Below are 17,848 nucleotides of genomic sequence, written 5' to 3' on the forward strand. Positions count from 1 at the left end.
TTAAAATGGTTTCCGGACGATAACTCAAGAACGCTTATGCCTAGGATCATGAAACTTGATAGGTAGATTGATCATGACTCGCAGATGAACCCTATTGATTTTCAGGTCACAAGGTCAAAGGTCAAGGTCACGGTGGCCTGAAATAGTAAACTGGTTTCCGGATTATAACTCAAGAACGCTTATGCCTAGGATCATGAAACTTGATAGGTAGTTTGATCATGACTGGCAGATGACCCCTATTGATTTTCTGGTCACTAGGTCAAAGGTCAAGGTCACGGTGACCCGAAATAGTAAAATGGTTTCCGGGTGATAACTCAAGAACGCTTATGCCCTGGATCATGAAACTTCATAGGTACATTGGTCATGACTGGCAGATGACCCCTATTGATTTTCAGGTCACTAGGTCAAATTCCTCAAATTTGAGAATTTCGTGACTCAAAGTTTCACAATTAAAACAAATTTGTGACTCAAATTTTGGCAATTTTAAGGAGTTTGCTCCTCATTTGTTCACAACTTTTAACAAATTTTAAATGAGTGGGCTGAAACCTTCACAAAGATGAGACAAACCAAGCCCTGTTACATGTATATGATTTGTGTTTGAGGGTGTTTGGGTAATATTTTTACTGAAACTTTCATTTTCCCTAAACATATGAAACAAAGTTAATGTTTTCAATTTACTTAGAAAAAATTCATGTCTTGGTATTGGTTACTGTGAAAATTTGGATTTGTGGGCGTCATCAAAGTAAGAGCAAAGTAGTGTTATCAGCTAGAAGTAATTAAGGGCAGGTGGCCTGTAACATAATTTTACTCCCAGGTGTATGTGAAAACTGAACAGATTTTCTTTCCTTCTTTATAAAGTACACCATAATAGGCGCTTCCTTATATGCTAGTGGAATAATGAAATGAGCACTGAAACTGAACATTTAATTTGTTGGATATTGATTTACTTTGGATATGTTTTCTATTGTGAATTTAAACAGATTTTAACAAGCTAAGACATTTCAAGGCATGGTAAGAAATGTATGTGTCTTTGTGCAACTTTGGGAAGACATTTTTATTTAGTTTTTGCCCTCCATTTATTGAAACATATATTAACAGTAAAACATATTTGAATGCTTTGTAAAAGTAAAGTGATTAAAAGAATGGGTACACTCAAACGATATTAAATTTTTAACAAGATAATTTTTCATTCTTTGGTCTTGTTATGCTTGAAAAAATGGCTAAAAAGATAAATAAGCCATGCTGTGGAAAATGGGGCTTCATGCATGTGCTTTAATTGTTGTCCCAGATATTCTGCACAGGCTTAGAAGAGACAACACTTTCCTCTTTAAAGGTATTTTTTTTTGTTAAAAAGAAGAATCATCTTGATGAAAATTCAGTCTAGTCAGAAAGTTTTTTCCCTCATGCTAATCTGGGACGACACTTGCTTATATTGACGAGCTGCATATTGGCTTATGAAAGTATCTCTGAAAGTTATGAAAAAATATAATTATGAACTTACAGGTTAGTATAGCAATAGCCAACACTTTTAATGTTTTAATACAAAATGGTTTAATTGTATAGATGTTCGTGCTTTTCAGGACTAGGAACCAATGAAATACCAGATAAGACATTCATGAGAATGAATTTTTGCTCTTGAAAACCTTCACATCCAATCAAGAGGCATAGTTTGTTGTAGATTGTAATATAAACATTTGTTACACGTTCATATCACCCACTGTGCTGTTGTTGTTTTCAGGAGTGCACCAGCATTGGTATCGAGTTGGCCCAGCAACAGAACCAGTCCAGCATGCAGGAGATCCAGTCAATGACGACCCTTCCCCTCCCCTGACCCCTAATTCCTCACTTTTGACCTGCAGCCTCAAAGGATCAGCATCGTTGAACAATTCTCATCTGCAGGAAATTCTCAGCTCGTCAAGTTTTTACGGGCTGTTCTCAACAACCGCAATGTCCTGGTCGAGTTTTCCGCACTCAAGCCTGAGTGAGCCCTAGTTTTGTTAAATATAAGTACTAGAAATGTTAACACTAACAGCCAGTGTTCGTGCTGTTGGACATCACAAAGAATATCACAGAATAAAAAGTTGAATAACTTGTTCCATTCATTATGGGACCAACAAAAATTCAGCAAGAAACGGGGAAAAAATCAAGGAACAATTGAAGCAATTAATTTAGAAGTATAGGCTTTCCAATGTAGATACTTCTGCTGTTGATAGTTTTGACAGTAATAGTGTTACTGACATCTGGGTTTGTCCTCTCAGACGTGTAAACTGTCCAAAAAGAACACGCTTCTGACGCTTATGCTGACGAAGAAAGGCAGTAATGACTTGGCAGTGAACACACAGAGCACAATACATCATTGGGGCATGCCTCAGACGCAAATTCCGCCCAAGATTGTAAACAAGGCGCAAAATGTGAACATGTCTAGCTTTGTTACGAGCACTTCGCACTCCGAGCCCATAGGCCTAGTTTTGAATCGAGGCTAGAGAAGGCTTTGAAAAATGACAGCAGTTGTGTTGTGTGGTCCAGAACGCCCTTCGACTCTCAACCCGACGTTAATCAGGACTCAAACTCAGCCCTTAGCAATATCAGCTCAGCTCCTTAAGCTTCAGGTGAGACCTTACAGTGTTATTTATTTTGTCGAAATTGGGGCCAAAATTCAGTCCCACTCCTAATCTCAAAAAGTCTATATTTTCCCATAATTACTGGCTAAAATTCTCAATTCAAGGTTTGCCCGCCAAAAAAGTTTTAATAGGTTGCAACATTGAGTTCATTTCCTTATTTCAGCTCTATAACTTGAACCTTAGTGCAATTAATATAGATAGCACTTACAGGGGTGTGATATTTCTGCGGATTCGCGGATTTGCGCGGATCGGGTTGTCCCGGGGGGACACTTCTGAGATTTGCGTAAATCCGTTTTAAAAATAGTGGGGGAGAGGGGCTACCACCGATTCCGCGGACATATTTCATAAGCGGCCTGAAATATCCGAGGCCTGCCAAATCTCTCCGCATTCAACACTGGTAGATTCTTACTAAGCATTTTTAAAACGAGCGATATAATTGGCTGTCGTTGCCCAATCTTCCAATTAAAATCGTTTTCTTAAAATGTGTTTGGTATTTCTTAGCTGATTCGTTTGCAAATGGCGCCGTTGTGAAGCAAAAATTAAGATTATTGAAATGACAAATAACAATCGAATAAGCGACTGACATCACCTAGTCTGATAGGAATAATGAAATGTGTTTGCCAACGGAAAAAAAACTACATTTTAGATACAAGCAACACATATTTTGTTAAGAAATGTGCGCAGTGAATTTGTGTCACGGAAACCAGTGTTTGCAAATTGGAGTTTTGTCTACTCGCGAAGTAAAACACTTTAGAAGAGTATCCTTCGAACACGGAAATAGACAAACTGGCATGCCGACAAACAAGATTTGATGTATATGTTAGTGGGTCTGAAACAGGCATGCCGACAAACATGATTTGATTTATATGATAGTGGGTCTGTGTATAGTCAGATTCATATGCATATTCTGCTTTATTATGTTTGTCATGCTGTTAAGTTAACTAATAATTTTCCTCCCCTCTGACTTTGCCTCAATCACACCCCTGACTTATTCTCAATGTTTAATTTTTAAAGCAAAAAAAACCCAACCATTTTCCCAATTTAATTCAAAACAGCATGATTTTTTCCCAATTGTCCCAATCCAAAAATGTTTAAAATAAACTCTCTGCATAGAGCTGGCCCCTAGTTCTAGCACATTTTAAAGTCTTTTATAAGAATAACTGGCTTAATTTGCTTATTTCACTAAGTTTTATTACTATTTTGAAGTTGAATTATTTATTTCACATATACTTGGATATTATTATTATTATGCCCCCATTCGTAGAAGAGGGGGTATATTGCTTTGCACATGTTGGTCTGTCGGTCGGTCGGTCTGTCGGTCCGTCCACCAGGTGGTTTCCGGATGATAACTCAAGAAAGCTTGGGCCTAGGATCATGAAACTTCATAGGTACATTGATCATGACTCGCAGATGACCCCTATTGATTATGAGGTCACTATGTCAAAGGTCAAGGTCATGGTGACCCGAAATAGTAAAATGATTGCCGGATGATAACTCGAGAACGCTTATGCTTAGGATCATGAAACTTCATAGTTACATTGAAAATGACTTGCAGATGACCCCTATTGAATTTCAGGTCACTAGGTCAAAGGTCAAGGTCACGGTGACCTGAAATAGTAAAATGGTTTCTGGATGATAACTCAAGAACGCTTATGCCTAGGATCATGAAACTTCATAGGTACATTGATCATGACTCGCAGATGACCCCTATTGATTTTCAGGTCACTAGGTCAAAGGTCAAGGTCATGGTGACCCGAATTAGTAAAATGGTTTCTGGATGATAACTCAAGAACGCTTATGCCTAGGATCATGAAACTTCATAGGTACATTAATCATGACTCGCAGATGACCCCTATTGATTTTGAGGTCACTAGGTCAAAGGTCAAGTTCAAGGTGACTCAACTTAGAAAAATGGTTTCCGGATGACAACTCAAGAATGCTTATGCCTAGGCTCATGAAACTTCATAGGTACATTGATCATACAGTACAGCTCACGCAAAACAAACATATTCCGTGATCCGCAGAGTCAAAGGCCATCTTGTTTTCGCGGAGTCGACTTGGAATCGACTATCTGGTCGCCGAGTAGCCTCGTCTGTCCGCCAAGGCACTCCTCATATCGTCTCGGCATGATGCCGAGGAATTTGTTGATGGTGTCGAGTCATTTGGCAGACAATCGTATTAATTATAATTTACAATGTACATGTACCTCGGATAGAAATGGACTTTGAGTTTTGCATCGTAAAATTTATTACATGGGGCGTTACTACGTTGCGAAACAATTCACTATATAATGCATTGACAATAAGGTTTTGCATCATCTGTCCAAATTATCTTTATTAACTGTTTCTTAACCCTTTCCCTGATAGATGCGTATAATCCCGAGTCTATCGTTTCCCCGATACATGTTTTTATTACTGTCATAATCGATTACCACATACATGCAAAATTTTCCGTCTCTATCCATTACCGGCTAATCCCGTGTATTCCATTTTCAAATGCAAATTCTGATTAATACTGAGGAGAAGAGTGCTCAATAAAACTCATAATCACAGACATCCAACATTTTTCTAAAATATAAAATGCATTTCGGCATTATATGTTTCTATTTAAAGATATGATGAAATAAGTGTCCAATCGGGACAAGGGTAACACAAATAAATACGTGTATATGCCCATGATATTTTCGTGTCCAGTGTTTGTCTAAAACAAAAAGCGCCCGAAAATAGGCGTGGGTGATTTTATTGATACACAAAACTATGTAGCGCAGACGACATTGTAAAAGCTTCGTAGTGAATTTCCATTTGAGTATCGGGGTATCTCGCAAATGATTTTGACATCCTTGAATAAAATAAAAGTCAAAAACGCTGTATCATTTTCATATTTTTGTTTGTTCAATATCACAACAATTATTGTATTGTATCTGATTGTACACAAAGTGCCGTGTATAGTTAATATTTTTTTACAACGACCAATAAACAGCATCATCTATACATGTATTTAGATTTTATGCAACATGTATACGTCATTTTCTGAATATTGGGAGAAAGGAAAAGCGATTTTTCGAATATAAACCAACTTTGTTTTTTTTTTTCCATTTAATTTTCATAATTATTTATATTTTGTTTTGTCTGTGTATGTTTGACTGGTTCTCAATTGTTTTAAGCAAAACATATGAAAAAAAATATTGTTATGGTTAATGTTTTAAGCAAGTCCCGTTTACGAGATCATATACGAGAATTTTCGATATGTTTACTGATACAATTATGGTTTTGACAGACGACACGCGCTTACCTAAAGTTTATGTTTTTGTAATTCACGGGATATTGGATTATCGGTGCTTGATTAAGCAATAAAACAAAGACGCAGTCGGCGGTTTTCAGAAGGCCTTTTGTACTGACCAACATAATAATTAATAGTGCACGTGCTTATCTAACATTTAGGGATAAAACACACGGGAGAATTGACACTTTGTGCTTGTTTGGGCCATAACCGGTGGTTATTTTCAGTAGCACGCGTGTCCAGAAACTAACGAGCAGTTCGGGTAATAAAGCACTGAGATTATGATCTGAAAACTGCATGGAGTCTGAAATGAAACAAAATGCCGACATATCAAAAGATAAACCGCCTAATCTTTCAGTATAAAAAAATGCAGACAAATAAAAAAAATTACCGCCTAATGTTTCAGTATAAAATTCGATATTTTAAGGTGAGGTTCTCACTGCATTTCCTTTTGCATTCGCACACGCTTGTATAACTTGTTATATCCTGGTATTATTTGCACAGATTTATTAAAATTACAATGAAAATGCTCACGCTTTCCGGGCAGATAACGTGATATTACACAAGTCATCTTTATTTTCGCGCAATTTCTAAGAGAACAGCATATTTACAAGTGTATTTAATTGTCACAATAATGATACTGTTTTGCGTCACAATATTATTTTGGTGGTAACATTTATGCCGAGTTAAATGTTTCAATATATTGCCCGATAATTTCGTTTATTCAATTTATATTTAGATGCAACATGTGCTTGGCCATTTCTGAAAATCGGGACGAAGTGAAAGTAATCATTTTTAAATATAAACGAATATAAGTTTTTATTAAAATTGTCAACATTATTTGTTTGTTTTCTATGTGTAAAGTTGTTTGTTTCTCATATGTATATTCGCAAATCTTATGATACTCAAAGCTCAATGTGAAGGTCGCCGTGGTGTAATGGATATGGTGTCCACCTAGCGACCGTGAGGTCACGGATTCGATCCCCGCTGTGGGAGCGTTCTTTCGATCTCCCATATAGACACCAAGTACTGGTTCTAGGCCCAGGAAACGGACTCAAGAGCATTTCAAATACTAGTAAGTAGGAATTACTTTCTATGCAATTGAGATAAAATAAATAGGTTTAAACTAAACTAAAATACTCAATATGTTATTTTCGATGTTTAAAGCAAATGTTGTTTCCGAGATCATGTTCGGGATTAAACTGTGCAAGGTTCATTGATATGGTTATAATGACCTACAAAATCATTATGTATGAAGTTCCGTATGCAGAGAAGCTTACCAAAGGTTTACACGATCACGCAGAAGTAAACATATCAACGTTTTATTTGTATCTGTTTCTTATTTAACATGTGTTATAGTATATAATAAATATTTGTATTTTTTTTCGGCGAATCGCCGCGTGTTAAGACTCGTTGTGGATGCGGAGTAATTTCGAAAACAAAAGAATGTGTCCGCGGATTTTGTTGGTTTTGCGTGAGCTGTACTGTAACTCGCAGATTACCCCTATTGACTTTCAGGTCACTAGGTCAAAGGTCAAGGTCACGGTGACTTGACACAGTTAAATGGTTTCAGGATGATAACTCAAGAAAGCTTACGCCTAGGATGATGAAACTTCATAGGTACATTGATCATGACTCGCAGATGACCCCTATTGATTTTCAGGTCACTAGGTCAAAGGTCAAGGTCACATTGCCAGAAAACGTATTCACACAATGGCTGCCACTACAACTGACAGCCCATATGGGGGGCATGCATGTTTTACAAACAGCCCTTGTTCTAATTAGAGCCCGGATGTTGTCAAAACAATAGCACTATATTGCTTTCATTTCCTTATGCACACAATTTCAGCACCAGTTGCTAGAAGTATCAATTCAAAATCACTTACAGCCATACTTGCCATAAATTTTCAGACCGATTCCGGGACATTGTGCTAAATTTTCCGGGACTTTTGCCGATTTTCCGGGACATGTATACAAATAGCGATATATGAAGTAATACATGTATTTTTGGTACGCATTTTTTCGCGATATCCAATTAGTTAAATTACTTATGTAACTTACCAGGAATAAACAAATTTAACATCCATTTAAGATCAATGCACAAAAAAAAGTTATTTAAATAAGAAGAAGAAATTATAATTAACATCGTAAATTGCTTTTAAACAATAGACAAATTAAACATTTCTACATCCGTTACTAGATACAAGCCACGTGTTTTGCGTGTTTGAAAAGAGCACATGTATATAAACATGAGATATTTCAGTGCTGATTTAATTTTCAGTCACTGTATACACTTAAAACGTGGACTGCGTGTAACACGGGTGATGAATTCAGGCGTTGTCATGGGTGGTGTGCGCGGTGTAGGCTATGACGTCAAACTGTTACAACTTACATTGTATGCGCTGAGCGTAAAGTCGTGTTGTTTGTCGCAATATGAGTGTGAATGAATCTGACACTGCGAAAATCCGGGTGAAACTGGATTTATTCATGAATGTGCATCGCGTAATCCGTTAAAACTACACAGCCATCAAATTTGAGCAAGCCAAGCCACAACGAATTTAAACTCCTTTTGTTTGACTGTGATTACGAGACAATCAACAAGATAATAGGACCCCTGTTAATTGATCGATTTTGACACGTAGTGTTTTTGCCTAATCGGACAGGCATTGCTTTGGAGATGACGCAATATCAGTGGCAAGACAGATTTGCATGCTAATATAAGGAACATACAGGTTTTACTGAAATCTGGGACATTTGACAAATTTCCGGGACTGCGGGACAGGGTATGCATTTCCGGGACTGTCCCGGACGATCCGGGACGTATGGCATGTATGCTTACAGCGAATAGTTTTAACCAGAATAGGCAATAATTACTAGTTAAATTATTACAACCCCTGGTTGCAAGATAGAGTGTCATAGACTGAATTCAATATAGACGTTCATCTGTATTTCTGTCTGATCCATAGATAAAACGTGTGTGATCAAGTACTCATACACTTAAATCTGTACAGTGTCGCATTTAAAGCTGTATTGTCTCACATTTTAAGTTGCTGAGTATCACATTTAAAATTATGAAGTCTTACATTTTAAGTTGTTTATTATCACATTTAAAGTTGTATAGTCGCATAATTAAAGGTGTACAGTCTCATATTCTAAATTGCTCAAGTAAGGCCTGTTTTTTATTAAAAAAATTAAGTATTACACCTTGCTACAAACTGTACTTTACCATGTATTCATTGAGGTTTAAAACCCCAAAAATTCAATTTCAAGTTGATGCGCGTTAAACATTGATACAACGCTATTCTGAGTTGTTATTGGTGAACAATCAATTGCGATATCCTAAATATCAATTTATTATGCCCCCCTTCGAAGAAGAGGGGGTATATTGCTTTGCACATGTTGGTCGGTCGGTCGGTCTGTCCGTCCATCAGGTGGTTTCCGGATGATAACTCAAGAACGCTTGGGGCTAGGATCATGAAACTTCATAGGTAGATTGATTATGACTCGCAGATGACCCCTATTGATTTTGAGGTCACAAGGTCAAAGGTCACGGTGACCCGAAATAGTAAAATGATTTTCGGATGAATACTCAAGAACGCTTTTGCCTAGGATCATGACACTTCATAGGTACATTGATTGTAACTAGCAGATGGCCCCTATTGATTTTCAGGTCACTAGGTCAAAGGTCAAGGTCACCGTGAAAAAGGTATTCACACAATGGCTGCCACTACAACGGACAGCCCATATGGGGGGCATGCATGTTTTACAAACAGCCCTTGTTGTTGTCAGGACTTAATGCAATCCTTGATTGGTACCCAGCTTAACAACAGGCGCTCTGGTCATCTGGTCCCAGACGCCAAGAGACGCTTCCTATGCATCGGGGTAGTTGGCTCTTGGGTCAGGACCTCGGGGCAAATGCTCAACGAATCCTTCAGGGTGCAGCCAGTCTAAACCTGGGGTTTCAAACTTTCCTGCCTAAGGGCCGAGATTATCTTATCCACAAGGTATATTTGCGCTGTAATTTACCTTGAATAATGTGCAGGTGTGTACTCCTAATTTCACGTGTTGTTTAAACTCCTTGCTAATTACTTAAAAAAATTAAATAACATTACTATGCACTCGTAAATATGCATATTAGCTGCCTATAGCCTTGAGATCTTTGCAGTATATAGGGATTTTTAAGTCACCACGTTATGAAATGGTGCAGGGGGGGGGGGTGTAAGATTTGTGATTGTCTTTACTTACCAGTAACCTCCGTCCTTCATATCATCCTCCTTATATCCGTTCCACTTTTTTTGCTTTTGCACATAACTTAATTAGCTCCAGAGGGATAAACACTGTTTGTATAAAGAGTACATATATAGAAGGCAATATTTAAGCATTTATTTAATCAAACCAACTTCATTGACTTTCAATATAGCAGATGCCATTTCAGAATTCATTGAATTATTTGGTTTACAGGGACACATTTCTGGGAGGCGCTAAGACCATTGTATCTGTTCAAAGATGCTTATACTCACAAGTTCAGGCCCAGAGAGAAATATCCCCAACTACAACTTAGCCCCGACATCACAATAGGTAAGTGCCCTTGCCATTGCAAAAGGAGTCACTGTGGCAAAGCATTCAGGAGACCCACTCTTAATAGCCTAAGACTTTAGATGCAATCATACTTTAATTAATTGGTTAAACCAAATGCCAACTGTGGTTTCTGCTCTTCCATTAATTGACAAGTTAACCATATTTCAGTTTAAAAGTTCTGTGACAAACTTTTGTATCGTATATAGAACAGTAAAGAAAATGCGAAAGTGTCAAGCTTAACCCTAAAATTTGCATTTTAAACTGAACATCCAGAGATATATTAAAACTAAAAAAAACAACAACAACAAACGAGCCATTTATCGGCAGGTACCAACATATCAGACTCTTTAACTATTTTCAAAATCAGGTTCTATATCAATTGTAATTATGGTTCTAAAACTACCATTGATACATAGGTGGGCCAGTGATGTTTGTAGCTTTGCATAACATGATTGTTTCTTTATTGATATCCGGTTATCAACTTTAATGACCAATTATAATCTATAAATTATGTGATGATAATTATACCCCTCAAATGAAGTTAAGGGGGTATATAGGAGTGAGCTTGTCTGTCGGTCTGCCGGTCAGTCTGTCGGTTGGTCCGTATTCAGTGTCCGCTCTCTAATTCAAGTTTTTCTCATCCAATCTTCACCAAACTTGGTCAGATGTTGAATTTAGACAATGTCTAGGTTAAGTTTGAATATGTATCATGCTGGGTCAAAAACTTGGTCAAATGGTCACTTAGTTCCTTTAAACATTGAGCATGGTGTCCGCCCTCTAATTCAAGTAGTTTTTATCCGAGCTTCACCAAACTTGGTCAGAAGTTGTATCTAAATGATGTCTAAGCCAAGTTTGAACATGGGCCATGCCGGGCCAAAAACTAGGTCACATTGTCACTAAGTGCGTTTTAAACATTGAGCATGGTGTCTGCTATTTTTTGTGAAGAAAACATGCAAAATATTCTGTGTCAATTCACTTCTTTGACAAAGCTCTAGTTTTAATAGTCAACAAAAGCACATGATAGTTAAGTGGTGTTAGTCGCGTTTTATTGAGTGTATCAGGAATTTCCCATATGGCCATTGACCCAAAAAGACTCAAAAGTGATATGTGATGCAACACATTTACAGATCTGCTTTAGCTGACTTGAGCACACAATTCTAAAAGCAATTGTGATCACTCTATGTTAAGCTTGTTACTAAGCTTGAAGCCTGATTTTTGATAAAATATTGATTAAAGTTGGTCTGATTGGTCCTAGACAATATCTAGGCAATTTCACACCTGTGTCACATGAATCCTTCAACAAGCCTTGTTGTTACAAGATCACATATGTTTAAATCATATGAAATCACTGTTACATGTAACACTTTAGAGGCCACATGTGTGGCTCAATATTGATGAAACTTAGTCAAAATGTTTTTATGCAGGGTGGCATATACCAGTTGAACTGTCTGTCAGTGTGTAAGTATGTCAGCATTTGTGTATGTGTGTATGTCAGTCAGTCTGTCCGTCCGTCCGAAAACTTTATAATGGCCATAACCTTTTCAATATTGAAGATAGCAACTTGATATTTGGCATGCATGTGCATCTCACAGAGCTGCACATTTTTAGCGATGAAAGGTGAAGGTCAATGTCATCCTTCAAGGTCAAATGTCTAATATATGGCGTCTGTCCGTCCGTACAAAAAATTTAACATATAACCATAACTTTTTCATTATTGAAGATGGCAACTTGATATTTGGCATGCATGTGAATGTCATGGAGCGGAAAATTTTGAGTGGTGAAAGGTGAAGGTCAAGGTCATCCTTCAATGTAAAATGTCAAATGTATGGCGTCAGTCCGTCCGAAAACTTTAACATTGGCCATAACTTTTTCAATATTGAAGATAGTAACTTGATATTTGGCATGCATGTGTATCTCATAAAGCTGCACATTTTGAGTGGTGAAAGTTCAAGGTCAAGGTCATCCTTCAAGGTCAAAGGTAAAAAAAATAATTATTTTTTTCAAAGCGGCGCAATAGGGGGCATTCTTTTTCGGGCGAACACATCTCTTGTTTTTTTTGTTTTTTTTATTATGTCTTACAACTTTTGTTACATGTCGATTTACTTTGGAACTGTTGTCCAGTTTGAATAAAACAGATTTAAACAATCAAAGATCTGTAAAGGAATAGTAGAAAAAATGTGTTTTTTTCAACTTTGGGAAGACATTATTGATTGAAACATATATTAACAATAAAACAAATGTGAAAGCAAAGTAAAAGTAAAGTGATTAAACGCATTAGAACAATTGAAATATATGACATTTTTAACAAGATGAGTATCAATTTTTCTCAATGGAAAAAACTGACTAAAAAGATAAATAAGCTGTGCTGTTGGAAAATGGAGCGTAATGCATTGTTGAACCAGATTAGCCTGTGAAGTCCACACAGGCTAATCATTGACAACATTTTTCTCTTAAAGGTATGTTGGTTGAACAGAAATATTTAGGAAAATCCAGTCTAGTCTGAAAGTGTCCTCCCTGATTAGCTTATATTGACTTAACATGCTAATCTGGGACGAAACTTTCAGATATTGATGAGCGGCATATTGGCTTATGAAATTACATCGCTGCAAGTTAAGGGAAAATAATCATTCTGAACTTACAGGTTAGTATAGCATTAGCCAACACTTTTAATGTTTTAATACGAAATGATTTAGTTGTATCAATGTTTAGGCTATAAAGGACTATGGACTAATGAAACACCAGATAAGAAATTCATGGGAATGAAGTTTTGCTATTGAAAACCTGCACAGCCAACCAAGAAGCATAGTTTGTAATAGATTGTAATATAAGCATTTATTACAAGTTCATATTAACCACTGTGCTGTTGTTGTTTTTCAGGAGAGCACCAGCATTGATATTGTGTTGGCCCAACAACAGCACCAGTTCGGCATGCATTTGCCCCAGTCCAGGACAACCCTTCCCCTACCCTGATCCATATCTCCTCCCCCAAGACCTCCAGCCTCAAATTCTGAACACATCCAGTTTTCTTGCACTGTTCTCATCAACCGCAATGTCCACGTCAAGTTATCCACTGTCGAGCCCGAGTAGTTTTGTTTAGCTTGAGTGTCCGAGTGGGAAGAGTGTTACAGACACAAGGAGTTATATCAGTAGTTATGGTAATGCTCAATCAACAGTCAGTTCTTGCTGTTGGACATCACTGTGAATATCACGACGAATGAGAAGTTGAATAACTTGTTTCATTCGATATGGGACAAACACAAATTCAGCGAGGAACGGGACAAAAAAATCAAGGAACAATTGAAGCGATTTATGCAGAAGTGTAGGCTTTCCAAAGTAGATACTTCTGCTGTTGATAGTTAGGACAGTAGTAGTGTTACGGACCGTCTTGGTTTGTCCTCACAGGCGTCTAAACTGTCCAAAGGGAACATAAAGCTTTTGACGCTGTTGCTGATGAAGAAAGGCAGTAGTGACTTGGCTGTGAACACCAAGAGCACAATACATCAATGGGGCATGCCTCAGACGCAAATTGCGCCCAAGATTGTAAACAAGGTGCAAAATGTGAACATGTCTAGCTTTGTTACGAGCACTTGGCACTTGTATTGAATCGAGAATAGAGATGGCTTTGAAAAATGACAGCAGTTTTGTAATGTCGTACAGTACGCACTTCGACTCTCAACAGAGTTAGTCAGAACTCAAACTGGGGCCTTAGTAATATCAGGTAAGTTTGTCTTCTCATCTTCTTGAGCGTCAGATGTTATTTGGTTAAATTTGGGGCCAATAATTCAGCCACAGCCCTAATCTCCAAACATCTATATTTTTTCCATAATAGCTGGCTGTCATTCCCAATTGAAGGTTTTCCAACAAAAAATGTGTTTAATAGGTCACAACATTGAGTGTATTTCCTGATTCAGCTCTATAAATTGAACTTAAGTTAAATTAATACATTAAATTTGATGGTACTGATTTTCGATTTTTAAGTATTTGTAAGCAAAAAATAAACCCCAATATTCCAATTTTAGTGAAAATATCCAGGTTTTTCCCAATCCAACAGGCTATGACCCAATTTCAAAAATAGTTATAATAGACTCAGCACAGAGTTAGCACCTACTTTTATCACAATTGAAGTCTTTTTTTTAAACAACTGGCTTAATTTACTTATTTCACTAATTTGTATTACAATTTTGAAGTAGTTTGTTTTATAAAAAAATGTTTATGTTGTTTATTTCACATATAATTTGATATGATTATTATTTCAATCAGAGCCTGGATGTTTGCAAAATTGCTTTATATCCTGATGATAACACCAGTAACTAGAAGGTCTGTCCTACAAAAGGAGGCCATTTAATGTAGAAATCAATATCACTACTTACCATGGTCTCACATTTTAAGTTTTTTAGACTCTCGTTTAAAGTTGTATTGTTTAGACTCTCGTTTAAAGTTGTATTGTCTCACATTTAAAGGCGTATAGTCATACATTTGAAGTTGTACAGTGTCAAATTGAATGGTGTATAGCCTCAGATTAAATGATTTTAGAAGTCTCACATTTAAAATTGTATAGTCTAACATTTTGAATTGTACAGTCATTCATGTTAAGTTGTATAGTGGAAAATTTTTAAACGTTGTATTGTCTCACATTTAAAGGTGTTCAGTCTCTTGTTTAAAGTTGTGTAGTCTTAGATTTAAAGGTGTATTGTCATACATTTAAAGTTATATTGTGTCAAATTTAAAGTTGTTGTGTCTCAGATTTAAAGCTTAAAACAGTCTCACATTTAACATTGTATAGTCTCATATGTTAAATTGTAGAGTCTCACATTTTCAGTTGTAGAGACGCTCAAAGTGAAACAATTTGTTCCAACAGATAGAACAGGCGTTGATTGACTCGTCCGTAAATGTGACTGGCCTTAATATGTTGCTCTCGAATAATGTGAACCTCACCAGGAGAGCTGTCTGCGATTGACGCCATTCAACAACAGTTGTTGTCGGGAATTCCCGGGTTTGGGTTGGTGACTTAGGTGTCGGGACTCGCTTCATCTCTGCATATGGCACGGTCGCAGCAGCAGCAGCAGCAACAAGAACAGCAGGTAGTATTTGAGCTGTGGTCTGGGATATGGGGCTTAATGTATATGCTTAAACAATCATCCCATAGTAAGCCTGTACAGACTGCACATACATTAAGTCCTATTTTCCCAGAATGCAACCCATATAGTTACTTAACATCAGTACTTTTTCTGGCTGATTAAGGAAAAGTTCCTAACATCAAATGTGTATTCTTTGTATTTATATTGATCAAACTTGGTTAATAAATAGGAAAGTTGATTTGATATATGTTTATATCATAGAAATTAGGGCATAGTTTATTTTTTGGTCGAAATTTAGCCCTGAACCAAAATGTTCTGATTGCCTAAAAACATCCGCTATAATATGATTGTCAAATTCTATTTAAGTAAAACAGTTATTTAAACGCCTTCAGAACATTGTACAATTTTTTTTATAAATTTATTTTCAACATTAATTTTTTATTCTGGAATTTGTTTCAAAAGCTGTTTCCTACAGGACCTCATGCAATTATGGATCGGTACCCAGCTTAACACCATACTCTCTGGTCAGCTGGGCCCAGACGCCCAGGGACACTTCCTGTGCGTGGGGTTGATGGGCTCTTGGCCAAGGATCTTAGGGCAAATGCTCTAGTCCTACCCCCAGGATGCAGCCAGTCTTAACCTGGGGCTTCAATCTGTCCCATCCAGGGGCCGAGATGACCTCATCCACAAGGTTCATCGGTACTGTAATTTATCATGTATAATGTGCAATGTTTTACTCCAAATTTCAATTGAAATAGTTTGGATTATTTATTTATGCTTTACGGTGGTTTATAGAGAAATATCAGTGAATTAAAACTGTTTCAAACAGTGAAAATTATCAGTGAAAATTATTGATAATTACTTGAACACGAAAAGACTTCCAGTACTACTATGGGTATCATGTTCAAAAGGAGTTAAACAGAATAATATAATGGCATGCGAACCTTCATGGTCTCGAATGATAAAGAACAATTATACATTTTAAATTGTAAGCCATTGACAGACATTGATAATGTTGATATTTTTCACACAGCAGAGTTAACATTTTTAATTAATTGAAAGACCGGTCTTTGCTACATGCACATATGTGCGATATACAATGGCAATTCAAACCCTGAGAAACAAATGGTATTGTTACTCGTCAACGCATCCGGTAAATGGGTTCCGTGTAGCATACTGCGTGTTAATATTACAAATTATTTACAATATAAAGAAGTGAAACTCCAGCTGCTGGAGCAGTATTGAATTTTCATTAAAAACAATTAGTTGGTCCTTTATTTAAGGCAAGTGACCGATTGCCCAAACAGTACAAAACAGCACAATACAAGGCAAACAAGGAAAAAAATGAACGAATATGTACTTGTTTATTACACAACAAAAGTCCAATATTGCGAAACAACTATCACCATAAATGGGCGAAATCGCTCCCAGTCGATATCACTTAGACGCATGGTCGATACAGTAATCGTTTTATCGCATCGAGATTATCAAATCTCGCACACCGGTTTGTTTTGCGCATGCTGAAGTGGGATATTGCGAGGTTGGTAATCCCTTTGTTTGTATAGGTCCCTGCTTTGGAGGAATATATATTGATGTTTTGAGTAATGTTTACAGAATGTTGAACCATGATGTGAGATTTATTAATTATCCCCACGCTTTTCGGAGAAAAAGTGGGGATTATGTGTTTATCTCCACCATCCGTCTGTCTGTCCTGGCCACTATTTTCTCCTACACTATTAGCACTAGAACCTTGAAACTTACACACATGGTAGCTATGAGCATATGTGCGGCAGTGACAGTGACAGAATTTTGATCTGACCCCTGGTACAAAAGTTGGGGTGGGGCCACGTCAGAGATTTTCCTGCATCCCCAATCCTAAAAGGCTCATAACTTCTGTGTCCCTTCAGATATTGCTTTCATACTTGGTATTCATGTGTATCTAGACAAGACCTTTCCATGCGCATACAATTTTTTTACCCCTCTGACCTTGACCTTGAACTTGAGGTCAGCTTTCAGGTATTGAAATCTGCGACCGCGATTCGAAAAAGGCTCATAACTACTATGTCCCTTCAGATATTGCTTTCATATTTGGTATGCATGTGTATCTGGACAACACCTTTCCATGAGCATAGAACATTTTACCCCTGTGACCTTGACCTTTACCTTGAAGTCAGCTTTCAGATTTCAAAATCTGCGACCGCAATTCAAATTATGCTCATAACTACAGTGTCCTTTCAGAAATTGCTTTCATATTTGGTATGCATGTGTATCTGGACAAAATCTTTCCATGCG

General features: G+C 37.1%; 1 protein-coding gene across 1 annotated transcript in view; it reads left to right on the plus strand.

Annotated features, from left to right (window-relative positions):
* The window catches only part of LOC127864230 (uncharacterized), a 63,590-nt gene that overhangs the window by 44,048 nt on the left and 1,694 nt on the right, over positions 1–17,848 (plus strand). The window contains exons 7-9 of the mRNA XM_052403920.1: positions 13,356–14,200; positions 15,298–15,559; positions 16,032–16,255. The gene's annotated coding sequence lies outside the window, so the exon portion shown is untranslated. The remainder of the gene's footprint in view (positions 1–13,355; positions 14,201–15,297; positions 15,560–16,031; positions 16,256–17,848) is intronic.

The sequence above is a fragment of the Dreissena polymorpha genome, chromosome 1 (assembly GCF_020536995.1).
Source record: "Dreissena polymorpha isolate Duluth1 chromosome 1, UMN_Dpol_1.0, whole genome shotgun sequence".
Classification (NCBI taxonomy): Eukaryota; Metazoa; Mollusca; class Bivalvia; order Myida; family Dreissenidae; genus Dreissena; species Dreissena polymorpha.